Below are 27,499 nucleotides of genomic sequence, written 5' to 3'. Positions count from 1 at the left end.
AATAACCCTAAAATCGCGCTGGCACGACGGTGCCCCGCGGCCCTTGGCCTATGCTGCCACCGAGATGAGCGCGAGCTTTCGCCGGAGCACTGCATGAACCCTATACTTTTCGGATATCTCGATCAGAAACACTATCGTTTCGGTTACAGAACTTGTACGAATATTCACCTGTCCGCTGTTCCGTTGACAAAGGCGCGTGGCCAACCGTGCCTGAACCAAAGGAACGCCGATATGGGGCAGCCGCGAGAAGGAATGAACCCGGGATGCCTGCCGCGTTTCGGGGACCGACCAGAAAGTTGAGCCCGCAAGTAGCCGTATGCGGACACTGTTGCTGGTTTCCGAGTGCCGCCGCACGTGTCGTCTTGCTGAAGTGCGTGTCGAAATCCGTGGCCAGTCATCGTTGTATCCTTGTGCAAGGTGCTGGAATCGGACTGTCGCCGTTGCATCACGATGAAACACGAGGCTTCGCAAGAGTATAGACCGGCGTTGACAGTGACTCGGCTGCACAGAAGGCTTTCCCACTTGCCGGGCCCTAAAACCTCGCCGGATATTTTAGATGAAGCACTGCGGAACGAAGAAGCCTAGCTGCTGCCACAGAATGGAGCCGGATGCGCAGCGCACGAGAGAGTTGGCTGCCGCGTTCTTCATTTTCTGCTGTCCACGCGCATCGAACACATTCGAGGAAATATCTTTAACAGTTACCTCTTTTTCAGGGGCTTATTCTTATCACTGATATTATTAGTAGTATTACTGTCATTATATTCATCGACGTGAAAAAGATGTATTGCACACAGAAGGAAATATTGATGCAGGAGGCTGGCAACGGCCGTATAGAGGTACAAAACGGCTGCTTACTCTTTAAGAAGGAGCGAACAGAAAAAGAACTTAAAGACAGGAAGAAGCGAATTGAGGAGGAATTAATAGTGGTTTCAGGGAAATTTTCTTACGTGTTTCATACTTCATTCTTGGTTCATTTCTTCCTGATCATGTTCATTTATTTATGTACTAACGGCAATTGCGTAATACTGTATGAATATTCGCCAATCCCCCGCAGAAGGTATGCGCGGGGTATTGGCAAAGGAAAATTAAATTAAACGAGAAAAGACAAAGATCGCAAGGCACATTGAGTGAGTGAATAAACTTTTATTTGGTCCAGCAAAGCGCGATAAAACGCGCACCCGGCTAATCCCACGACGGGACTGACAGATCTAGTCTGCCGGCCCGATCGCGGGCGCGCTGGACGGCCAGGATTTGATCCTCAAAGACAGGACTTCGCAGGAGCGCGTCCCACTCTTCCTTGGTGAACGTCGGGCCCAGCGACCCGCACTCCCAGAGCATATGAGGCAACGTGGCTACCTCACCACAGGCCACGCAAGAACAATTTGGATAAATCTCTGGATATATGCTATTAAGGGACGCCAGATTTGGGTACGAGTTCGTTTGTAGAAGTCTTAGTGTGACCGCCTGCGGCCTGCTTAGCTTGGAGTGAGGCGGGGGGAAAACCCTTCTCTCTAAGTAAAAGAATTTCGTGATTTCGTTGTGTGTGAGAGGAGCGTCTCTGTGTCCGGGCACATTGACCGAAGCAAAACAACGAAAAGCATAGTGTGACCCAGTAGGAACAGAATAGTCGCGCAGAAAGAGAATAAAAAACGCAGGTCTCGCATCAGTCCCAGATTGATCCCTCAGGACCTAAATAAAGTTGTTCATACCATACCATACGGATTACAGTAGAATGTAAAATGTATAATATACAAAAAAAAATAGATGGGTTTTGTGTTTCGCTAAAAATACCCAACAAACGCGTAGCGATGTCTCTTTCTTGTAGGAAGTTCAGAAGTCGCCAAGGAGCCTGGTTGCATAGAAACACAACCACTCTGGAGGGTGGTACTTAGCCCGTTGTGTGCGCGCGTCCTAAGGATAAGATGTACGTTAAAAAGGATTGGTCTCAGTTTGCAGTGAAGCTTGTGGTTTATGCGACTGAATAAATGACAATATGTTAAAAAATTATTTTAATTTAGAGGAATGATGTTCCCAGTGGAAGCCCAGTGGCCCTGAACTTCTTTTCTGAAAATAGGATACCCTGCTGTTTAAATATACAATTGATGAAACTAGCTTTTAGGACGCTACTTGTGGGGAAAAGAAAAAAAAAGAGCATTACCCCATGTTAAGTAACCTACTGAGTTGAGTTGACCGGGTTTATTAATATCCCTACAACCTGTAATAACTCAAACCCACCAAAGAGGATTTGTCATAAATGAGACAGATAGTCCAAGACGGGAGCAGAAATAATATCGCCATATAACATTCTAGCTGTGCTCTGAGCGCTCTCTGTTGGGACGTTTACTTACTTCTTTATGTGTTTTGGAATAGCGAATGGAACGCCATCTGTAAATGTTGATCTTTTTTTTACCAAATCTCATTAGTTTTGTGTAATGGACATGACTCGTAGCCAGATGATCAGCAACTGCAGAAAAAGCTTTATTCCACGTTGGATTTTATTATTACGCGAGAACCGTTTACTTAGAAATGCAAGGCACATCAAGGGAGTCGGTTGGCGTTTTTCCGGGAGCGGTCCAAACGTAGCGCACCGAACGTCGTCGTCCTCTTTCTCCACCCTCCGTCTTTTAAAGTGAAGCTTTATTTGACTTTTCCTTCGACTTGCCCACTACTGCTGCTGCTGCTGCTGCTGCTACTGTGGGCTGCTGTGACTGCTGCTGTCGTGCACACCTCGTCCGGGGTTGGTTCCGAGTGTGTATAAATATGGCAGGCGCGAGTAAGAGAGGAAAGGTAACGGGAGAAACTCGTTTTCACCCCATCGCGTCGAACGTGCACAATACCCTCTGGGGTGCCCTGGCCGTCGCACCTTTGGCCGCTTGACAGCTGTAATTATCCGTGACCCCTCAGAAGCATCGCAGAAACTGCAGCGCTTCCCTTTTTGCTAACGTGCGTGGCCAGAGGGGACGCCGATAGGACTGTAGAGAGGAGAGGAAGAGGGATGAGAAGAGGCAGTTCCCATTCAAGAAAGGGGAGTCAGGTGATGTGAGAAGACAATGAAACAGTGGTTGCGGGGACACAGGATAAGTTTAAGTTCGAGGTACGGTACAGTACGTTGCTGCTATTTCTCAAAATAAACGCCATGCAAATATGTCAAGCGGCCAACATACGCTGGGCGTGCAGAAGTAGAGCCGCGTTAATTAAAGCGCACCGCAGGGTCCACGAGACACTACGGACGCGGTCGACCGTCAAATCAACGGTTCTGTGCCCGCCGCGTTAGCTTTGCGGCTATGGCATTGCTAGGGGTCGTGGATTGGATCCCAATCGCGGCGGCCACAATCTGACAGGAGGGAAATATAAAGGCAGGTGCACTTAGATTTTGGGACACGTTAAACAACATCACGGTGTCAAATTAATCCGGAGTTCGCCACTACGGCTTGTCTCATAATAAGAGCGTGCTTTTGGCAGGTGCAGCTCCATCATCAAACTCACGTTTAATAGTTCTGCCACAATGCGATGTGCCACGTGAGGCAATGACAACCCTCAACCCTCTCAGAGGTTATAGAATATAGCGCACAACAAAGCCTCAAGCAAACACCTCTCCCTGAGTGTTCTGTGTACTACACAAACAGACAGTAGTGATGCACGCAAAGTAGCGTTTAACATCAACTCTCCACTCTCGTATTAGCCTAAACGTTGAAGAAATTAAGCTTAAGCTGTCAACATGTCACCACTAATTATCGTCAATCAAAGCATCGATTCCCTGAATGCGATCGATTCCCAAAAGCATCGATTCCCACAGTACACGGGATCTGCATAATTTTTTTTCTCATCCGTGCTCCTTCCGCCTTTTTTTACGAGGCCTCGTGACATTTCCCTGTTAGCAGACGAAGCCTGCCGGACAAGTCAGTAAGTCGCTCGTGGATTGTAAGGTTTCAGGCGGGCAAGGTGCATGACTTAGGTTTTGGCCGAGTGTTGTCCACTGTTTGTGAGGCGTGCCATGTGATAGTTGACCTCGCATAGGCGTTGATGGGACCGAAGGGCACATGCTTTTCGAAGCTTTATGAAGATGTCATAATTGAAGAATTCATTGTATGCAGCCTAGGACGTTGATTAGTGAAACAAAACAGGCGCGTTTGACTCGAGGAACACGTAAGTCTGCATATTTCGGAAAAAAAAAGTGCCGCCTACGGCGCCCAGACGGTTGGTGTCGATAGCCAGATAGATTTCTCAGTTTCACCTCGTGAGCAAAAGAAAAAGTTGGTGCAGTATACAGTCAACATTCCTCGCTTCTTCTATTCAATACATTAATTTTGAACCATGACGTGCCAACAATAATCAGTTGGTGGTATACAACGCAGAATCAAGAGGTGGCCCTTCTGCTGCTTTGTACTCTTCTGGGGTTTCTCTGGCTCTTACGGACCCCACATTCGCCAGGGCATGTGCGGTACATGTGGGTATCTTTCGAAGGCGCACTTTAGTAGGCAGCGTCGTCTTCCGCGGCCGCCTTATATATATGGCGCGCCCCGGCGCGTGTGTCGCGAGCTGCGAGGTTAGAAGACGAAGTGCTGCTTCAGGTCGGGACGTTTCTGAGCTCTGTCATGGAATGTTCGGTTCAACCAGGTGTGTCCAACGGACGGTGGACTTCAGAAACCGCAACTGCCCAAGCCGACCGAAGACCGGGAGCGCCTCTCCAACGCCGGACAACGTCCTCACCACGGAATGCCGGCGACGAAGAGCCGCGTAAGCCGCGCTCTGCATCGCAGTATTGCAGACTGGGATCTTTCCACAACTCGGCGTTTAGCAGCTCCCATTCATGTAACAGCACCCGGTCAATGGGTTCATCTGAACGGCACCAGTTCGGCGATTTAGCTCCTCAACCGCCGGCCGCGCCGTGTCATAGCCGGAGATCGACCCAGCGCGCCGATATGCCGAGTGAGCCGGCCGTCTACTCCGTGGAGAACTTCGAGCCCAGACCTCTGCCGGAGCTGGTGTGTGGAATGCCCCTGCCGACACGTCTTCTGCTCCATCTGCGTCTATGGCTGGCTGGCATGACTCCCTGATCTGGCAGCTATTCCTTGTGTCGCCGACAGATCTTGGTGTTGCAAGTGGTACCTGTGGTTCCTCTCGTGACCAAGATGATCGCTCGCTTCACTGGTCCACTGCCCCAACAGAGAGAGGGGCTACTCACCAAAAGTGGCCTTGGAATCACTGAGCCACCACCTGGAGACTTGCGAGCACAGCAGGGCTATCGTCCTTATAATACGACCTCTTCTTGAAATAGTCATTCACTTGCTCATTAAAAGAGTTAATAGCATGTTCTCTGTGTTCATGGTTTTATCGCTTTCTTTCTTTTCGCCAACTGAATGACTAATATCAAGTCCAAAACGCTGTCTGGCGGAACTGCAAACGAGCAGTTGTATTGTCGTCCGGTAGTGCTTTAGTATACAGTTAAATTCGATCTAACGAAACCCGATTTTACGAAGTTCCCAATCTAATGAAATTTCCATTCCCCGGACGGTGCCCATAGAGTTTAATATTGTCATCAACACGACTTAACCAAACTAACTTGACCGAATTCTATTTCACGAAGTTTTTCCGAAACGGATTAGTTAAAGAAGCAGTGACTTCATTCTAATTTTGATACAGACGGGATTTTCTTCGACCGTGAGCTCTAAAGATAACGCGTTAAAATATCTCGGTGCTCTATTCGCGGCCCTAACTTTATTTTGATGGGGATGCGAACCGTGCCCATGCAAGGAACTGCTAAACACCGCCTGTGTAGGGGTGGCGGTGGTTGCTTTTATTTTATTATTTATGCAACAGATGACTAGATTCTCTGGAAATACGATGCCGCGGTAGCTTTTGCGTGCCGCTGCCTTACACTTTTAGATTTCGAAGGACCAAAAAATTCCTTTCTCTACTTTACAACCTTCTCGACTTAACAAAATAACTCGAGCGTGGTAATAACTTCGTTAAATCAAATTTCAACTGTATATAGTTTCTTTTTTTCCGGGTTCACTTAATAAATGCTTAAGAGAAGCCAAATTGACCCATTCACTAAATAACCGAGTTTGGCGCATCCATGACATACCGCTTAATTTTCTACTACACATTACCTCACGGATATCACGGGCCAGTTTTGATCTTCGCGTGTTCTCCACAGACGGCTCCTTCATCAAAACAGCGGCCACGAAAACAGTTTAGTGACGTCGACGATGCATCTCAAGAAGCCAGCGCCAACTTGGGACGCCAGCATAAGCATGCGGGCCACGGGGCACTTACAGAAAGGCACGCGACAGAGGTGCAGACCAGCTGTAACGAACAGATGGTTTTCGTGTGCTCCAAGTGCAGTGCCCTACTCAGCCTCAGTAAACGCAAGAACTCCCTGCCCAATATTGATGAGAACTTGTGACCTGTAAGAGCTACTTTATAAGCTCTATTAAGATGAAAAGTGTTTCAGAAGACAAGAACCATCTTTTAGTTGAGTGTGTTTAGTTGAATTGAGGCAGAATCGATGTGCTCGGTTCTAGAGGAGATTAGGAATGCTATTAGGGATCTAATGGACACGGTAGACAGCGTTAACCTTAAGGTGGATAAAACATGGAAGTGGAAGTTAATAGCCGAGAAAAGGTTGAAAAAGCTAGAGGCCCAAGGAGAAGATGAAGAATATATGCCCTTGGAAGCCGAAAGCGCTAGAACACCCCAGGAGCGGCAGGTGGTATAGTCAAGCGAACAGTGACAGGGGGTAGCAAGTCAGGGGGCAACGACAATAATAATGGATAACAGAAATAGACTTAGTGTGTGGCAGTGGAACTGCAGAGGATTTCAGCAAAAAAGAGCGTCACTAGCACAGATAATCAAAACGGTTGAAAATAGGCCGAAATTAATAATGTTGCAGGAAACTCTAGCGGAGGAGATCGGGCTGTCCGTCTTCAACTCGGTCTGCAAAGGCAAAGAACCAGGCAGAGGAATTGCCACCCTAATTGACAAGAAAATTCCTTACATAGAGCACGATCTAAAATTAGGGGCGAGTAAAATTGAATACATATTTATAGAAATGGTCCTAAAACGGCACAGAGGTAAAGCGCAATGCTTGTTCTGCCTCAACATATATAGCAGTCCCAGAGAGATGAGACAGAGCTTCAGAGCCATTTTTAATAAGGCCATGAGGGTAGCCAAAACTGTGCCACTCATAATAGGAGGGGATTTCAACGCCCCACACCAATCTTGGGGTTACCGCTGGAGTAGTAAGAAAGGGGATAGAATCTGGCATCTCGCCACAGATTTAGGCCTTTCTCTTATCACGGACCCAGCCTTTCCTACCAGGTGTGGCAGTTCCACGTGTAGGGACACTACCCCGGACTTATCCTTCACTTATAACTTACCCAGGGCAGACTGGATCAACTCTGGCACGGACCTAGGAAGCGACCATTATATACTACACATAATGGTAGAAACGACGGGGGGGGATGTAAAGCATTTCACTTACATAGACTGGGATCACTTTAGAAAAATCAGAAAAGACAGAGCAGACACAGATAGAAAGGGGCGCATCAGACTACAAGAGTGGGTGGCTCAGCTTAGGGACGACTTGAATGCAGCAACTAAGGCTATAGAGACAGAGGAAGAGGTCGAACAAATTGATAGTAGATTGGCGCATTTGATCGAAGCCAAGCAATCGATTTTACAAAGATGGAAATCACAACGCTTAAACAGGAGACTTAGGAAGCGAATTGCTCAGCTCAATAAGAATATAGAGGAACACGCACGATATTTGCAGAAACAAAAATGGGATGAGGTGTGTAAATGTGTAGACGGAAGGATAAAACGTGGAGGCAATTGGAGTCTGCTCAGGCATCTGCTCAACGAAAAAGGCACTAAATCGAATAGACGTACGGCAGTGGCGAAACTGGTACACCAGGAAAGTCAGACTGCAAGCGCAGAAAGCATAATGGAGCGACTGGCTGCTAAATACTTGCCTCTCAGGAAAGAAGATCAGAATGTGAGTTATCCCGATTACTTAGGGTTAGAGTGCAAATATATGGATCAGGAATTCACCGAAAGCGAGGTACGCACGGCACTGTATGATCTGAATAGTAGGTCAGCAGCTGGCCCGGATGGCATCTCTAACAGATTGCTTAAGAACTTGGACGACGAATCAATAAAATATGTGACCACATACATTAATGAGCTATGGAAAGATGGGGTATATCCAGAAGAATGGAGGACGGCCAGTACTATCTTAATACCAAAGCCGGACAAGCAACTCAACTTGGATAACCTGAGGCCAATTTCGTTAACATCATGTCTAGGGAAGACAATGGAGCATGTCATATTTAACAGGTTAACGAAATATGTGGAGGACAATGACATCCTACCGTACAATCTGATTGGTTTCAGATCAGGCTTGTCCACACAAGATGCCATGTTGTTAATCAAACATCAACTGCTATTGGCTAAACCAAAAAACACTCGAGCTCTCTTGGGGTTGGATGTCGAAAAAGCTTTTGACAGAATTAAGCATAGAGCAATACTCGAAGTGATTTCCGAACTGGGATTGGGGAGAAAACTCTATGAAGTGGTCAAAGCCTTTCTTGGCAATCATTCAGCTCACCCTAGATTCGGGGATATTAAATCAAAGAAGATTGATCTCGGTGACAGAGGGACACCACAAGGGTCGGTCTTGTCACCTATGCTTTTCAACCTGGCCATGTCAAAAGTGGCAAAGGGACTAAAAGGGATAGAGGGCATTCACTTTACCATTTATGCAGACGATGTGACTATATGGACCGCTGAAGGAAGTATGGGACATGCGGAAAGCAGACTTCAGAAGAGCATTTATGAGGTAGAGTCTATTTTAGGAGACATGGGACTCAAATGCTCTGCTAATAAGTCTGAACTCCTTGTACTCAAGAACAGAAGAAGGGGTAGAAAACCGAGGGGATACGTTCCCGAGGAAGAACCCAGGTTAGTACTAACCACGAAGGCAGGCGAATCTATTAAGCAAGTAGAATCCATAAGAGTCTTAGGGTTATTCCTGGAGGCAAACGGGGCAAATGGAAGAACAATACGACACATCGCTAGCAAGACTGTGGAGGTAATAAGACTGCTAAGGAGAATCAGTAACAGACACAGAGGGCTGGGAGAGGAGAGCGCCATGAGAGTGGTCCACGCCTTCGCCTTGTGCCACTTCTCATATGTACCTGGGATGCTCAGTTGGACACAGACAGAGCTAAACAAGTTGAACAGATTAATTAAAAGGCTAGTCAAAACAACAGTGGGGTTACCGATTAACACCCCGGATAACAAATTAATGAAACTGGGGCTCCACAACACAATAGACGAGATAATAGAAGCTCAGCAAATTGCCCACAGAGAGAGGCTCTCTGGAACAAGGCCAGGTAGAGCAATACTAGAAGAGGTAGGATGGTGTCCAACCGAATCCAAAATGTCAGGTGAAGGCACAGGAGAACTAAAAGATAGCATAAGAGAGATAATCAAGACGACTCCTTTCCCCAGAAATATGCACCCGGTGCACAACCTGGAAAGACGAAAGGCAAGGGCCAAAGCTCTCCTGCAAGAGATAGAACACGACAGAGAACATGCGGCATTTGTAGATGCTGCGTGGGTCAGAGGAAAGAAAGCCTTTACGGCAGTAGTAGTAGATGCAGATGGTCTCACTCGGGATGCTATTACAATCATGACTAAAGACACGACAGTCGCGGAACAAGTAGCGATAGCATTGGCTTTAAGGAATAATAAGTGGACGAAGATTTACAGTGACTCTAAGATGGCTATTAGACACTTTACCAATGGCTTTGTAACCAAAAGGGCTGCCCAGCTGATCGGTGAGTTGGACAGCGAAGAGATCGAAATCCGCTGGTTTCCTGCTCACATGGGGTCTGTCGATCCATCTCGGAAGAATTTAAACGAGATGGCTAACGCAGCTGCACGAGGACTTACTATCCGTGCACTACGCGACCAGGACCTTAATAATATACAGGAGGAGAACAGGGACCAATTCCTTACATATAATGAAATCACGAGGCATTACTACATGAACAGAAGGGAATTCCCAGTGCCACACGCTAAGCTCAATAGAGCTCAAGCGGTGACTCTGAGATTGTTGCAAACAAGAACTTATCCAAGTCCAAACTTTATTAACAAGATATATCCTGAAAGAGAGATACCAATCAATTGCGAGAAGTGTAATGGCATCATTACTCTGGATCACATGCTTTGGCAGTGTCCTGTGACTTTCACAGACTGTGTCAAGGAGAGAGACTGGTGGCGGCGAGTCATACACAGTGGAGTTCTTTCCGATCAAGTACAGGCCGTCCAGAAGGCCCATGATACGGCGGTAAGGTTAAACCTTACTGTCCCGACGTGGGAGCCGCCTGCGTCAACCTAAGGGTTGATCTTCAGGACATTAAATAAAGTTCATCATACCATACCATATTGGCTAGAGATGCAACAAAGGGTCAGTGTCGAGAATTCAGGAGATGCCAATTTGGATAAATGTGGCATTGCAATGAAGTTTTCCAGTGTAGTTTTTTATAAAATGGCAAAATGCAAATAAACCGCAAAGTTTGCAATTGCTGCATGAGTTTAGTAGAAATCGGGCACCAAGGGATTAATAAAATTACATATATTAGCTTCTTAGCTACGCACTTGACGGCACCCGCCTTGGTGGCGTAGTGGCTACGGCGTTGCGCTGCTAAGCACGAGGTCGCGAGATCGAATCCCGGACAAAACGCCCGCGTACTGCGCACTCGGTGCACGTTGAAGAGCCCCAGGCACTCAAACCTATCACTATGTGGTGCCTTGTAATCAGCTGGCGTTTTGGGAGCGTAACCCCCAATAACATAATTTTCTAATGCGCTTGACGGCATATGTTTATGGTGAAGTGTTGAGGGGAATCGTCTTAACAGTGTAGTTCCGTGTTGCTACGCTTAGAAGTGGCCACGTGTCCCGAAATAACGAGCGTCAAATCATTCGTCCAGTTCATTTGATTACGCACACGGCACCACGAAGCGCAGCTCGTACTTCAACCTACCTGATACGTGCTGGGGTAGCGCTAAAAAAAAAAAAAAAAAAAAAAAAAAAAAAAAAAAAACGCTGTAGCGCGATAAATCTGTCTGCCTCACCTCCGGTGCTCAAGGAGGTGCCTCACCTCCGGTTTGTGCACACGAGTTGCACAAACCGCGAATAGGAATGAGCAAGTGGGAAGAGGGCGGTGCTTCATTTTACGCCACATTTTTATGTCACAGAAGGGTTGGACGAAGTTCTCCGCTTCGCCGTGCGGCATGGGCGATTAAGTAAATTTAACGAAGAATTTCACGCCACGTAACTAACCAATCGAATATGCGATGCCGGCCAGTACGCTCGACGACATGGGTGAAAGTCGAAAATTTCGGGTAAACGGATGGTGTGCTAAGTGAAATGTGCCTCGCAATATGCAGCTGCTCGCTTGCCAGCGGCATTGCGCGATGTATTGAGCTATTGTAAATTATGCCCACTAGCCTTGAAAAAAAAATGCATTATGAGGTTTTACGTACCATGAAGGCAATATGATGATGATGCATGCCGTAGTGGGCCTCTGAGCAATTATTTCGACCATGTGGGGCTCTTTAACGTGCACCAAATGCGCAGGTACACAATGTTCTAGCACTTTGCGCTCAAAGAAACTCTGCAGCCGCGGCCGGGATTTCATCGCGCACCAACTGCCTTTGATATAACAGTGGTTGCCACTATGTTTAGAGAAGCCTGCGCCTGAGTGTTCCAAGCCTCCTCCGCTATTTACAGGTTACTTTCTACACCACTGGAAAGGGCCCGAATCTACAGAGCGCTACGAGAGATGAATTGTAACGTGCGGGAAATAAATGCCAGTTTAGTCAGACGCTACGTTTGCAAAATTGCATTGTCATCACCTGCATTCTAGCTCCTGGTTCACTTAAGATGCAGACGCTGTAAGAAAAGAAAGAAAAAGATCAGCTGTTAACATTATATTCCCAAATGACTGCACCTTCTAAGGCAATTATGCGGACGCCAACTTTGCGCGCAGATGAAGAATTTAAAGGTGCCACTCTTTCGAACTTTTTTGCAGCAAGGACCCAAAGAAGCCATTCTATTCGAAGCTGAAGTGTTATAAAGAAGACGCATACAATGACAGGCTGAAGTTTCAACGCGTGGCAAAGCATGGGCCCTATAACGTAAAACTATCCCATTTTTATTTTATTCCAACCTACTGACATAAAATTTGCGTAAACACTGACCCAAGCATCGGGCGGTGATCCACAGCGTTGTTTGAACAGCCCCATAAAACGCTGTCTACACCGATAAAACGTCACTTTAGTTTGATTTCAAATCGAATATAGCATTGCCCACCTTGGCAGGATTTTCTTATCTAATTTTCTGACAAGAGGCATGAAAGCGCACAGAAGTGGAGAGGATGTCCTTGGAGCCGCGCCACTTCAGTGAAAGCAGATAAGCGAGTGATGAGAGTAGTGCCGGCAGCGGTGATTGGGCAATTTCCCCTTGGTTAGGTTGCTGGGGCTGGTCGAAAATCGCGGCAGTATGCACCGGGGAGTTAATCGCCTCTAAAAGGAATGTTTCGCAGAGAAGAGTTGACAGAATGATGGAGTATCAGGGCCGAAACACTCGACAACGTTATTCCGGCAACCAAATATTTATCCTAAACAAAGAAGTGCATGCTTTCCGGCAGCTACAAGTAGCCAGTGCCAGATCGATCAAAGGGCAGGCATCTTCCATTCCTTTCTATAACAGGGATATTTCAGGCTATTCTGAAAATATTGTAGTTTTGTTTGGTACATTAATGCATCTTTACAGTGTACACGTCACTTTGACGTGGGGAGTTCTCGTCGTTTTGTGACGACGCGTGGCAATCAGGTGAACTGGGTGCAGCCACAGAATTGTTGACGTATAGCAGAGAGCTAAGGGGGAAAGTGCATAGAGGGAGTGAGTGAGAAAACTCCATTTCGTATCAGAACGATTCACGTCCGGCGAGTTAGTGGGCTGGGGAATCCACCGAGGTTACGGCCAAGAGTTCTTGCCTCTCGGCGGCTTCCTTGGCCCGCTGGACTGTCCAGAGTTGGTCTTCCAGGTTCTGGCTGAGCAGCGCGGCCTGCAATTGCGCGCGGAGGATGTCGATGGAGGCTTCGCCTTCATTGTCCTGTATTACTCCCTGGCATTCCCATAGCATGTGTTCTAGCATGGCTCTGGGGCCACACACTTTGCATCTATCTGCGGTGTATATGTCTGGATAAATAGCATGCATTAGTATCGGACGCTTGTATGATTTGGTTTGTAGTTGTCGCCACTGGACAGCTTGCCATCTAGTGAGTTGTGAATGGGGTGGTGGATGAGTGCATCTTTGCATGTTGTAATGGTTGGTGATGTCGTTGAACATGGCCATTCTGTCTTCCCATTCCCATACTTCGGAGGGCCCTGTCGAGTGGTCGACGTTCGTCGCAGCTCGGAAATGACTCCTCGAGCTACGTTGTGTGCCGCCGCGTTAGGGTTGTCCTCTCCCGTTGAGTCGGCGTTGTGGGCTGGTACCCATAGGATTGGGCGCATCTGTCTTCCCTTGTTGGTTTGCGTTTTCCGAGTTTGTTTAGCACCTCAGCTGAAATCCGGCCGTTCGCGAAGTTGCGTACTGCCGTCTGGGAATCACTGATTATATAGTATGCGTTGGTTTGTGCTATGGCTAACGTTACAACCACTTCCTCCGCCGTTTCGATGCGGGTCGTGTTTATAGTCGAGCTTGTGCAGCATTGTCTGTGGTGGTTAAGTACCTCTGCGACAAAGCTTCGTGTGTGTTTGTAACGTGCAAAGTCTACAAAGAACGCGCCCTTCTTTCTTCCGTAGTTCTTCGCCATGTTTTTTGCCCTACTCTTTCTTCTGACCTCGTGGTGAACAGGATGCATATTCTTGGGTGAGGGAGGTACCGTGAGCTTGGCCCTTATTTCCTTGGGTATGTCCCATTTGTCTCCGTGTAGTGTGTGGTAGCGGATCCCTAATTTATCTAATTTAGGCGAATCGGAAATCAATTTTTATTTATTTCTCAGGCCTCATCATAGGTAATCACTTTGCAATATAATATCAAAAAACTGTCTTCCTAGTTTTCGTGATGTCGCGTATCAGGCTTGGGCATTACCCCAAAGTGTTTGACCAAGTGGGAAGGGCTAATGACAGGGAAAGAATAGAGGCGGATTGGAATTGCTTTATGTTAAAGCACCCCGTCTGTTGCAGCTTGAAGCCCGTGACTAGAGCAGAATCGAGAATTCATTATGATTCACCAGCTGTCTTAAGTAAGGTTGATGAGTCGTGTAATTGGTAATCTATATTCAACGTGAACAGTGCCATAGGAGCACGTCCCGTGCTGTTTTTATCACCTTGCAGGGTTGGCGTTGTTCACGGTAAGCAGCCATGTTTAGTCGGCCGGTTCAATCAACACGATATCTTCATACGTCTGTGTGTTAGATAGATACATGTCACGATGTAAAAGAAAAACTAAGAAAAAGAAATGTCCCTTCCATCGTTTTGCACGGCGTACATCGGTATTGGCGGGTCATCGAATAAGCGCACCGTCACTGCTGTAACACGAGAACGCAGGCGTACTTGCAGGTCACCAGCTCCTCAGCGACAATCTTACCTGCCGGGCGCCCGGGAGAGCGCAGTTTCACAAAACTGAAGCTGATGTGAGAGCACGCTAGGCTGCTGTCATAGGGCATCTTCGTTGGCCAAGTAAATTGTGCATGGGAGAGGTAATACTGCTCTGTGTGGTACGACGATGTTTGTTATTATACGTTCCATATAATATATGGACTTCATGGAACTTGGTTAGCCGCCATTATTTGCCAAAAAGTCTTCACATTGTCATCTTCATATGGATACAGGGCTTACAGCTGTTGCAAGTTTCATTTTTTTTCTAGAAAGTTCCAAGGTAAAGGCACGTGTTCTTGAGTATTAGACAAAAAATACACAAATGTAAATATTTTTTTGAGCTGTACGTGTTCGAAAAAAATGAGGAGTTACCGTAGAAGGGTAATGTGATTTCTTTTCTTGACATGCTTAACATCAAAGGCAGTCTTATCAATTGATATTTCCGAAAGCGACCCTTGCCGTCGCATTAATAAAAATGGAAAATCATCAGTAGGCGGCGCCATAGGCGTCACCATAGCGTTGCATGCAGCGCATCTGGAAATTGCGAACTGCTCCTCCCCCGCATGCCTTCGGCGATGGAGAACCCGCTGCCAATCAGTAAAATGACGCTCCACGGCAGCTTAGCTTGCACTATTTCCCAAGACAGCAAGGAAGGGCTTCTGGCTCCCTCCCAGGGCTTCGATGGAATCACGAGCAGCAGGTTCGCCAGTATGGTTGCCGCTGTCTCGTCCTGGGATTTTCTGCGATATGACAGACGCAAACAGCCATTTATTACCGAACTTGAGCATTCGCTGCCAATAAAAGACTTCGTGTATAATTCTTACTCTTCGCACGCAACATATGGCCCTTAAAGACCAATAAAAATTGCAATGCACACATTATACATTCTACATCCAAACAGTAACCAACATTGGACCAAGAATATGAAACAACATTCTTGAAGCACTTGTTTATAGAATGGTTCAGGCAATCGACGTAACAGTCTACTTGTAGGTTTCTTCATCTAGAAACGGCGATGTAGGACAAAACATCACCGCCCAAGCACTCCGTAGAGAAGGTCAAGGAGCGAAGCTAAACGTGCGGCCCCGATGTTTGTCGCTGGGTTAATCCCGACAGTTGATTAAACGACGGCATGGTAGGCTGCCGGATCCTCGGTGCGCAGTTGCTGCTTGAGCTCGGCTGCACGAGCCCGTTCTTGTGCACGGGCTGCAGCATCGGGACAGCGCAGAGGAGCTCGTTCGCGGTTCTGCTCGCGGTGATGCTCATGGTGCTGCTGACGGAAAGCTGCCTGCTCCTCAGGACTACGTATGACGCGTGGGCTACCCATTTCGGAGCCAGAGAGAAACTGCTGCGCGCGCGCTCGCCTGCGACGGACAGCAACGACGTCACTGTTGTCGTAGACAATCTTGCGCCTCTTTTTTTTTCCGCCCATGCGCATGGGGTTGCGCCGGAGGACTTTTCGGCGCACAGACGATAGATCGAAGGACGGACGTATCGGCTAGCCCTGTATCGCTTCGCTGTATTTACTGGCGTGAAATAATTCGTTATATTTGTGTAATTACGCATGCGCCAACACGAAGCACGGAACTTCGTCCGACCCCTCTGTGACGTAAAAGCGTGGCGTAAAATGAAGCCGCCATCGCAGTGGCTTCTTCTTAAGAGCTCACTGCCATTCGCAGTTTCACACAGGCTGATGTATCGCGCTACGGCGAGTTTCTCTTTACTCTGCCCCACTGCATCCCAGGCAGGTTGAAATACGAGCTGCGCTTCGCGGTGCCATGTGTGCAATAAGGTAAATTGTAGGAATGATTTGACGGTCGTTGTTTCGGTCCAGGTGTTCACTTGTAAACGTAGAAACACGAAACTTCACTGTTATGAGGATTCCTCTCAGACGTTCTACATCATCATCATCATCATCATCATCATCAGCCTGGTTACGCCCACTGCAGGGCAAAGGCCTCTCCCATATTTCTCCAACTACCCCGGTTATCTACATAAATATACTCCGCCAAAAACACCATCTGATAATGAGGCACCCCATTGAAGCAGATTTGACCACCTGGGGCTCTCTAAGCCCACTCGTTCGAAGTGCTTTACGGCATGCAGTTGGCGAAGGCTCCAACAGCTCTTCCAAGAACATCGTGACAAAGGCAAAGTCAAAGGCCTGCGTTGAAACGGGCAGCAAGCACGTAACCCTAATTAGTTAAATAAAAAAATGATGTGACTTTACATGGCAAAACTGCGATCGTAATTTGTAGCACGTCGTAGAGGGGGACTCCGCAATAATTTCGACCACCTGGCCTCCTTCACTGTGGACATAAATGTAAGCACACGAGCGTTTCCGCATTTCCACCTCCGTTGAAGCGTCGCTGCCGCCAGCCAGATTTAACCGGCGACCTGGAGCCCCGCGATATACGCAATGCCACAACCATAAAACTACTGCGGCGGGTGAGAGCGAACCTTTCTGCGGATAAGCTATATTTTCAAGGGGAGCAAACTACACTTGGCATTCTAGTGACACACTTGTGGCATGCCTCGACAACCGCTGCTTTGACATGGCAAGGCGTCAAGTATTTCTCGAAAGCATGTAGCATCACTCTGTCTTGCCACCACGTCCCAACACGCCGTAATGGTGAACCTAACGAAGTACAAAAAAAAAAAAAAAAAAAAAAATTGGTGGCGTATTAAGACATGATTGGCGCCGGCAATTACATTAATATTCTTCCTCGTGACAGGTGTGCAAATATTGCCTATTCATGATGAGTGCTTGTGATGGTGAAATTGACAAGCCAGAGAAAGGTTTGTGTGATATATTAAGTTGAAAAATGTTTCAAGTTCAAACACTGTTACACTAGTATTTTTTTAATAAATGTGAAACAGCATTACGCCTCCACTGAAATGGAGTCGTCGAATCAGCGACATCGAGCTAAGCAGAATTTATTTTCCTCTAGTTTAGCAGCTATCTAATACATATTTAATAAACAACCCTGCACGTTTGAATGTACGCGTGGAAATGTATGCTCTTTACATCTGTACAGTATAGGACGAAATGCCCATCGATTACACAGCCCTAGTAGACAGCTGCGCAACTTCTGTGTCGTTGCTGGCGACGAGCATAGGGTGATGCAGAGAGAAGTACGGCGCATGCATACCTGTGAGGTCTAAAGTTTCTGATTTCTCTGGCAAAGATGTGATGGAGCACACCTCCAGTCATTGCGATGGGCACCATGTCGAGGGAGGCCCGCTCGGCGCCAATCGTCTCCCTCATGTGCGCGGAAATCTACGCATTTTGGGGCTTTGAGAGCACAGTGCCAAACCGAAACTTTTTGTTCCGGTTTTCGTTTGGGTTCACACCGAACAATTCAGTTGCGATTCAACTCCGGAGCGAAGAAATAACGGTTCAAACCCGTTCAAACCGGTTCAAGTTCATCTGCATAACCGAAACATAATTACAGGAAAACCGCAGAAACATATTTTGCGCAAGAAATGGTCGCTGCTGCTAAGCTCCGCTGAAAGACTGCGGTTGTTGTTTGTCATTAAGGCCGTACGTAGTTACAAACTAATTAAGCAGATCAAACAATAATACTGGAATCTTCGGGCTGATCGTTTTAAAGATTTCTGCAATGACTAAAACTGATCCATGCCAGATAGCTGGATTATTCGAACAGCGAACGGCCGAGAGGGCTGTACTACGAGTGCTATGACTGATAATTTTATCTCTGTCTCTTTCTCTCTCTCTCTCTCTCTCTCTCTCTCTATATATATATATATATATATATATATATATATATATATATATATATATATATATATATATATATATATACATATATTCATCTCATATATCGGAAGAAATGCGAGCGCTGTTGGTTTGTCTCTGCGTGTAGTAGTTCAGGGAACGAATTTAAGGGAGGAGAAGAAGAAAGGAAAACTTCTGAGCATAATTGCAGCGCCGTGGTTTTAAAGCGCACCCGCCGTAGAGAAACGGAAGGAGATATAAGCGTGCGTGGTCATGATACGCACACGACAAACTGCCTTAAAATATTTAGAGACTTGAGAGAAAGTTTCGTGAACAACCGATAACAGGGCAATCAGCACTCGAATATGACGAGAGAAATTATTGAGACGGGGAACATTCCCTTGAACTAAGTATGGTTTGCGAGACAAATGCTTGGAATTATTGAACACAACAATCAAATGAATACAACAGTCAAACCCCGGCCCTCAGTCCCCAGCACCCGCGAAGCAACTGACCACGGCGGCGGTCAGATTTGTGACGCAGCAGAGGGTGCTAAGAATACCTCACTCCGGACAGGCCGCCATTGGAATCTGAACCTGGCAACGTTTAACGTTAGAACGTTATCTAGTGAGGCGAGTCTAGCAGTGTTATTGGAGAAATGAGAGGATAGTAAATGGGATATAATAGGGCTCAGTGAGGTTAGGAGGACAAAAGAAGCATATACAGTGCTAAAAAGCGGGCACGTACTGTGCTACCGGGGCTTAACGGAGAGACGAGAACTAGGAGTCGGATTCCTGATTAATAAGAACATAGCTGGTAACATACAGGAATTCTATAGCATTAACGAGAGGGTGGCAGGTCTTGTTGTGAAACTTAATAAGAGGTACAAAATGAAGGTTGTACAGGTCTACGCCCCTACATCTAGTCATGATGACCAGGAAGTCGAAAGCTTCTATGAAGACGTGGAATCGGCGATGGGTAAAGTCAAAACAAAATACAGTATACTGATGGGCGATTTCAATACCAGGGTAGGCAAGAAGCAGGCCGGAGACAAGTCAGTGGGGGAATATGGCATAGGCTCTAGGAATAGCAGAGGAGAGTTATTAGTAGAGTTTGCAGAACAGAATAATATGCGGATAATGAATACCTTTTTCCGCAAGCGGGTTAGCCGAAAGTGGACGTGGAGGAGCCCGAATGGTGAGACTAGAAATGAAATCGACTTTATACTCTGCGCGAACCCTGGCATCATACAAGATGTAGACGTGCTCGGCAAGGTGCGCTGCAGTGACCATAGGATGGTAAGAACTCGAATTAGCTTTGACTTGAGGAGGGAACGGAAGAAACTGGTACATAAGAAACCAATCAATGAGTTAGCGGTAAGAGGGAAACTGGAGGAATTCCGGATCAAGCTACAGAACAGGTATTCGGCTTTAACCCAGGAAGAGGACCATAGTGTTGAAGCAATGAACGACAATCTTATGGGCATCATTAGGGAGTGCGCAATAGAAGTCGGTGGTAACGCCGTTAAACAGGAAACCAGTAAGATATCGCAGGAGACGAAAGATCTGATCAAGAAACGCCAATGCATGAAAGCCTCTAACCCTACAGCTAGAATAGAACTGGCAGAACTTTCCAAGGTAATCAACAAGCGTAGGACCGCGGACATAAGGAACTATAATATGGATAGAATTGAACAGGCTCTCAGGAACGGAGGAAGCCTAAAAGCAGTAAAGAAGAAACTAGGAATAGGCAAGAATCAGATGTGTGCGTTAAGAGACAAAGCCGGCAATATCGTTACTAATATGGATGGATAGTTCAAGTGGCTGAAGAGTTTTATAGAGATTTATACAGTACCAGTAACACCCACGACGATAAGGTGAGAGAGAATAGTCTAGAGGAACTTGAAATCCCACAAGTAACACCGGAAGAGGTAAAGAACGCCTTCGGAGCTATCCAAAGGGGGAAGGCAGCTGGGGAGGATCAGGTAACAGCAGATTTGTTCAAGGATGGTGGGAACACTGTCCTAGAAAGGTTGGCCGCCCTATATACACAATGCCTCATGACCTCGAACGTACCGGAATCTTGGAAGAACGCTAACATAATCCTAATCCATAAGAAAGGGGACGCCAAGGACTTGAAAAATTATAGACCGATCAGCTTACTGTCCGTTGCCTACAAAGTATTTACTAAGGTAATCGCAAATAGAATCAGGAATACCTTAGACTTCTGTCAACCAAAGGACCAGGCAGGATTCCGTAAAGGCTACTCAACAATAGACCATATTCACACTATCAATCAGGTGATAGAGAAATGTGCGGAATATAACCAACCCTTATATATAGCCTTCATTGATTACGAAAAAGCATTTGATTCAGTCGAAACCTCAGCAGTCATGGAGGCACTACGGAATCAGGGTGTAGATGAGCCATATGTAAAGATACTGGAAGCTATCTATAGCGGTTCCACAGCGACCGTAATCCTCCACAAAGAAAGCAACAAAATCCCAATAAAGAAAGGCGTCAGACAGGGAGTTACGATATCTCCAATGCTATTCACAGCGTGTTTACAGGAGGTATTCAGAGACCTGGAGTGGGAAGAATTGGGGATAAAAGTTGATGGAGAATACCTTAGCAACTTGCAATTCGCTGATGATATTGCCTTGCTTAGTAACTCAGGAGACCAATTGCAATGCATGCTCACTGACCTGGAGAGGCAAAGCAGAAGGGCGGGTCTGAAAATTAATCTACAGAAAACTAAAGTAATGTTTAACAGTCTCGGAAGAGAACAGCAGTTTACGATAGGTAGCGAGGCACTGGAAGTGATAAGGGAATACATCTACTTAGGGCAGGTAGTGACCACGGCTCCGGATCATGAGACTGAAATAACTAGAAGAATAAGAATGGGCTGGGGTGCGTTTGGCAGGCATTCTCAAATCATGAACAGCAGGTTGCCACTATCCCTCAAGAGGAAAGTGTATAACAGCTGTGTCTTACCAGTACTCACGTATGGGGCAGAAACCTTGAGGCATACGAAAAGGGTTCTGCTGAAATTGAGGACGACGCAACGAGCTATGGAAAGAAGAATGATGTGTGTAACTTTAAGGGATAAGAAAAGAGTAGATTGGGTGAGGGAACAAAGGCGGGTAAATGACATCTTAGTTGAAATCAAGAAAAAGAAATGGGCATGGGCTGGACACGTAATGAGGAGGGAAGATAAGCGATGGTCATTAAGGGTTACGGACTGGATTCCAAGGGAAGGGAAGCGAAGCAGGGGGCGGCAGAAAGTTAGGTGGGCGGATGAGATTAAGAAGTCTGCAGGGACAACATGGCCACAATTAGTACATGACCGGGGTAGTTGGAGAAGTATGGGAGAGGCCTTTGCCCTGCAGTAGGCATAACCAGGCTGATGATGGTGATGATGATGATGATGATTCGAACAGGCAGGCATTCCTTGCGCAATAAATAAAACCACATATTCAAGTTTTTACCAGAAACTACCTAATTAACTTTAGTATAACGACTTAACTTCTTCATAATAGGATGGTGAATTTCCAAGACTTGAGAAGTAGAACGGCAGAATTGTCCCATACATTGCCTTAAAACATCACCACATTTGATGGAAATTTGGAGGGAATGCCAAGCGATCAAAGGATTCTACTGCCTATTCCTCCATGGCGCTGAGGACACGGCGCGTAACGACTGTTACGCATTGAAAAGCGAGCCCGTGTACTCTATCACGGTCAGTTTTTATAAAGAGTGTACGAGTATTGAGAGTAGATTAGCATAGCGTCTAAGCTCTGAGACAATTCATAAATTTATTTTTTACGCTTTATTGATTGGGGTCATGCAGTTGCTCATACTTTCTTGTTAGGAATTATAATCAATCTGACTTTAGGAAGCAATGAAAGCTGACTGACCATCTGAATGACCATCTTAAAAAGTGCATTGCCTTCAGGATTTCCTGAAGTGAGAGTGATGAGACGTGGTACCCAAAAACTAAGCACCAGATATATGTGTAAGCTAGTAAGTCGCATGTTATACCTGTACGGTAAAGAGTAGTTAAACTGACGGGTGTGGCGATTTGAGCGAGTTGGTGCATCTTCACGTACGTAGTGGATGATCAACAAAGGCGAAAAGAGAGAGCGAAGCCCGGACAAAGCTCGCAGCGCTACGTGTGTCCCTCTTCTTGTTTTGTCCCCTTTGATCAATGTTCGCTAGGTATAAAAGAAGTCAAAATGTGCCAGATCATGCATGTTATAATAACAAGGCAGGCGTAACTGCCGAGAATGCAAAAACAATGTCGTCCCCAAGAGAAAATATTTAGGACAAACTACAAATATCGCATGCATGACAATGTATTTTTACAAAACATAAAAAAAGTAACACCTCGCTGTAATTACGACGAAACGTTGTACGAGTTCCAGAAGGACCATATGAAAGAAAGCAACGCAGAAATTTTCGCGTCAACGGCGAGCTGCGTCATCCACCGAGTCCTCGAGAGTCGCCACCTCGGCAAAGTTTAGCGCGCGCATTCAGGATTCCGGATGGGCGTTTGCATCGCCGATTTTGTGGAAGCCTATAACGTTCGAAAGAACAGCCAGTACGTCCTTGTACTGCTTGAAAAGTACAATAATATGTATGAAAATTACTCCGCCAAAGTCAGAATGGCGGTGGAGTGCTGGCGGTGTAGTGCTGGGCCACGCGGAACTGGAACATCCCGTCTTTTGAAGCTCAGGTGGGGCTGGCCGCGGAGCGCAGCGCGTCGAAGGCCACGACGGCGGGCCCCTCTTCTGCACGCGCGCAGCCAGCCACGCAAACGCTGTAGGTGCACTTGAAGCAAGACAAGCAGCCCTTGCACCAATCACCACCGCTGGAACTGTGGCCAGGACTGCGCGGTGCTCCTGCGATGGTCAGGCGGGGGGCGGAGTTTTCAAGAACCCGGCGTTGGGGGCTCGTGGGATGGCACACTGTACCAGGTGCGAGCTCGATCCGCCTCCTCTGAACCATCGTCTTGGCTGCGGCAGATGCAGCGAGAAGCGAAGGCGAGATTGCACCACCAGATCCGCCACCAGAATGTCCTGGAATGACTCGCTGGCGGTGCTTCCCGCTGAAATATGAAGATTTCGCAATAAATTGGACTCTGCATCACTGTTGCTAAAGATTAGATTAAGGTGTACTCGTTTTCTACTATAATATGTTTAGTTGGCGCAATGAATTCCTAAACTCTTCTATAACACGATGGTAACATACTTGAATAATTATTTTTCATGCAATAGCCGCAAATGGTCCACTGACCGAAAAATCCGGCGTCTGTGGCAGAGAAACATCACCTAAATTCCCATTGGCTGTGACGTCACGTCACGCGCGCGTCGACGGAGCAGAGCGGGTGAAAGGGGACACCTGTTGCACTGTAAAATAATTTACACCCTTAAAAGTGAAAAAGCGTGTAATTGTGTCTATAATTCACACCCCTAAATTGCGATGTATATAATTAACACCCTAACGGTGCGAGTTATAGACACATTTACACCCTTGTTCCTTTTTAAGGGTTTAAATTATTGTAGTGTGTGCTGCGTTGCCGCGCCATGAGTTGCGTGAGGGGAGAGCGCATAGGCCCGATGCCACATCAACCTCGTTCTCGAAAGCCGGAGTCATCCTCGCGTTGCTGCTCCGCGCAAGCCATCACCCGCGTTCTAACTTCGCCTCGATGATCCTTATAAGGAACTTAATATATTAGCTACGGGATAAATTCGAAATGAAAGACGTTAACGGTAGTGACTTTCGAAAATACCACCCCAGGCTCAGAAGCTGCATTTCTTACCTACTGGACTAAGCGAGCACCTTGTCAAAAGCAGGCCTATGCACTCTGCTTACTGACATCATGCTACTTGGACCGAAATTTGCATTGCCAATGGTGCCTTGACGCCACCAGTGACATATAAATCACCGCGCATTACTCGGCAGCGCCTTTATTAGATTCTATAGCATTTGAGCAAGGTAGCATGACGTCATGCATCGAAGTGCACCGGCCTTGTGCAATCTAGGAGGCGTTGGCCATACTGGCTGGCCAAGTTGGTGACTGGCTGGCCCGCGAGGAGTTCATAACTCGAAGGACACATCAGCAGCGATCAAGTGTGCGTTCATGGACTCGCACTGACAACTCATAAGTGCTTAGATGTCCGTGTCTGTTTTTTATAGACTATGGAAGGCCAGTCGAAGCCTTTAATCGTAAAACATGCACTTGGGTCCTGGTAGCTATATTCAAAAAATTGTCATTACCCTAGAAGCGTTCTCCACAGCAGAGGTCAGCCAACCATGATTTTCGACATTTCATTAGCGAGAAGAACCTGCCAGTGGCGAACACTTACGTTACGAGAAAAAGGCCCGTCCTTCCTCGGCTGCTGTTGCTTGAAAATATTACAGACAATCCAATGATGCACCCACAAGAACACGCCCACGTAATGCAAGCGCATTGTCGTGTGTTGTTGGTTTTGTCTTTCTGCAGTACATGTAACGTACTTAGGTAAATATCAGCGTGCCCATGCCTGAACAAGTTTGAGGATCCTGCGGAACCGGTGTACAAAGAACACGCAGGTTTATATTCAAATTACCACTGAGTCAGAGGAAGTACTCGAGATAACCCCTAAAATCGCGCTCGCGCGATGGTCCCCCGTGTCCCATGGCCTATGGGTCCACCGAAATGAGCGCGAACTCTCGCCTGAGCACTGCATGAAGGCTATACTTGTCAGTTATCTCTATCAGAAACACTATCGTTTTAGTTACAGAACTTGTACGAATATTCACCTGTCCGCTGAACTGTTGACAGAGGCGCGTGGCAACCCATGCCTGAACCAAAGGAACGCCGACCCGGGGCAGCCACCAGAAGGAAGGATCCCCGGATGCCTGCCGCGTTTCGTGCACCGACCAGAAAGTTGAGCCCGCGAGTAGCCGTGTGCAGACACGGTTGCTGGTCTCCGAGTGCCGCCGCACGTGAAGTCTTGGTGAACTGCGTGTCGAAATCCGTGGCCAGTCATCTTTGTATCCTGGTGCAAGGTGCTGGAATTGGACTGAGGCCGTTGTATCACGATTCACACGAAGCTTCGCAAGAGTATAGAACGACGTTGACAGTGACTTGGCTGCACAGAAGGCTTTCCAACTTGCTGGGCCCTTAAGTCTTGCCGGATATTTTACATGAAGCTCTGCGGAACCAAGAAGCCTGGTTACTACCACAAAATGAAGCTGGATTCGCAGTGCACGAGATAGTTGGCTCTGTATTCTTCATTTTCTTCTGTCCACGCGCATCGAACACATTCGAGGAAATATCTTGAGTAGTTACCTCTTCAAGGGCTTATTCTTGTTAATGTTATTATTATTAATAATACTATTACTTGAATTACCGATGTGAAAACATACATACGTTGCACACAGAAGGAAATATTGATGGAGCAGGCTGGCAACAGCCATCTAGACGTGGAAAACGCCTGCCTTCTCTTTAGGAAGGAGGAAACAAAAACAAGTTTGAGGCGGGAAGAAGAGAAGTTGAGGAGGAATTTATAGCTGTTTCAGGGAGATCATCATACGTTTTTCATACGTCAAAGTTTATAAATTTCTTCCAGGTAAGTTTTGCTAATCTATGCGCTAACTGCCATTTCCACATACCATTGGAATATTCGCGAAACCCCCGCAGTAAGCATGTGCGATCATAGAAGGAAAATGAAATTAAATGAAAAAAGAGAAAGATGAGAAGCCACCTGGACCAAACTAAAACAACAGCAAAGTATAGAGTCACCTAGCACGAACAGGATAGTCAGGCAGTAATACAATAAAAACCCAGGTCGTACGGATCACAGTATAATATAAAACATACAAAACAAAAATAGCAACGTTTCGCGCCTCGCTAAAGAACGCTGGACAAACGGGTAGCGATGTCAGTTTCTTGTAGAAAGTTTTGAAGTGGCCAAGGAGCCCGGTCGCATTGAGAAGAACAATAACTCTGGAGGGTCGTACTTGGAACGGTGTGTGCGACTCTCTTACGGATAACATTTACGCAAAAAGGCACCGGTGTCAGTTTGCATTGTAGGTCGAGGTTTATGCAATACAATCACAGACACCATGTTAAATAGTTATTTGTAATTTCGAGAAATCATCTTCCCACTGGAATTGGCCCTCAACTTTTGTGAAGATATAACACTCCGCTGTTTAAAGAAACAACGAATAAAACTTATTTTCAAGCTGCTACTTGCTGGCCAAGAAAGAGAAATACAGCTAAATAAGCAATCTAATACGTTCGTTGCCGGGGTTTTTCAATATTCCTACATCTTACAATGACTGACACCCACCAAAGAGGATTGCTCAAGAAGGAGTCGGATAATACAAAAAGGGAACAGAAATATCATGGCAACAGGACTGTCTAGCACTGCTCTGAGGGCTACGTCTTTGTTACGACGTTTACTTGTTTGCTTATACGTTGTCGGAATAGCGAATGGAACGCCATCAATTAATGTTTATTTTTGCCAAACGGTATTTCTGTAATGCATAATGACCAAGAGACAGACTATATATGAGCGAATTGTTAAAACCTTTGTTACGCGGGCTATTATATGTTCAGCAAACCGATGACGTAATTGCCACCTGGGTTATATGTGTAACAAAGAGAAAGCAGCGTTTGGTGCCCGGTAATAACACTGTTTCCGTGTAAGTTTATGACCAGATAATAGTCCCAAACGGTATAGTCTATAAGGAACGACTGGTCGTCGGATATATGTAGGTCTTGTCAACTCTTTGCTTTCAGCCGTGTAGAGAGGACTCGGACTAGGGGCGCCGGACCTGACGTCTTAAGTGCTCATACCGAAGGAAGGCTGAAGTGGTAGTCCGGTAGTGGCCCTGAAGGCTCCACTGTTCGCCATGCGCGCCGAGGTTGGTTGCGGTGCGTGCGTGATACGTCGCAATTGGCCATCCTCACCAAGTACGAGATTGGGCCCTTGACGTCAATGACTTCAGCCTGTTTCCACTGAGATCCAGCGACGACGAAACTTCCACCATAGACACAATCAACAACACGGAGTCATTTCACTACAAC

This window comes from Dermacentor andersoni, chromosome 1 (assembly GCF_023375885.2).
Source record: "Dermacentor andersoni chromosome 1, qqDerAnde1_hic_scaffold, whole genome shotgun sequence".
NCBI classification, from domain to species: Eukaryota; Metazoa; Arthropoda; class Arachnida; order Ixodida; family Ixodidae; genus Dermacentor; species Dermacentor andersoni.
Note: the sequence above shows the minus strand (reverse complement) of the source record.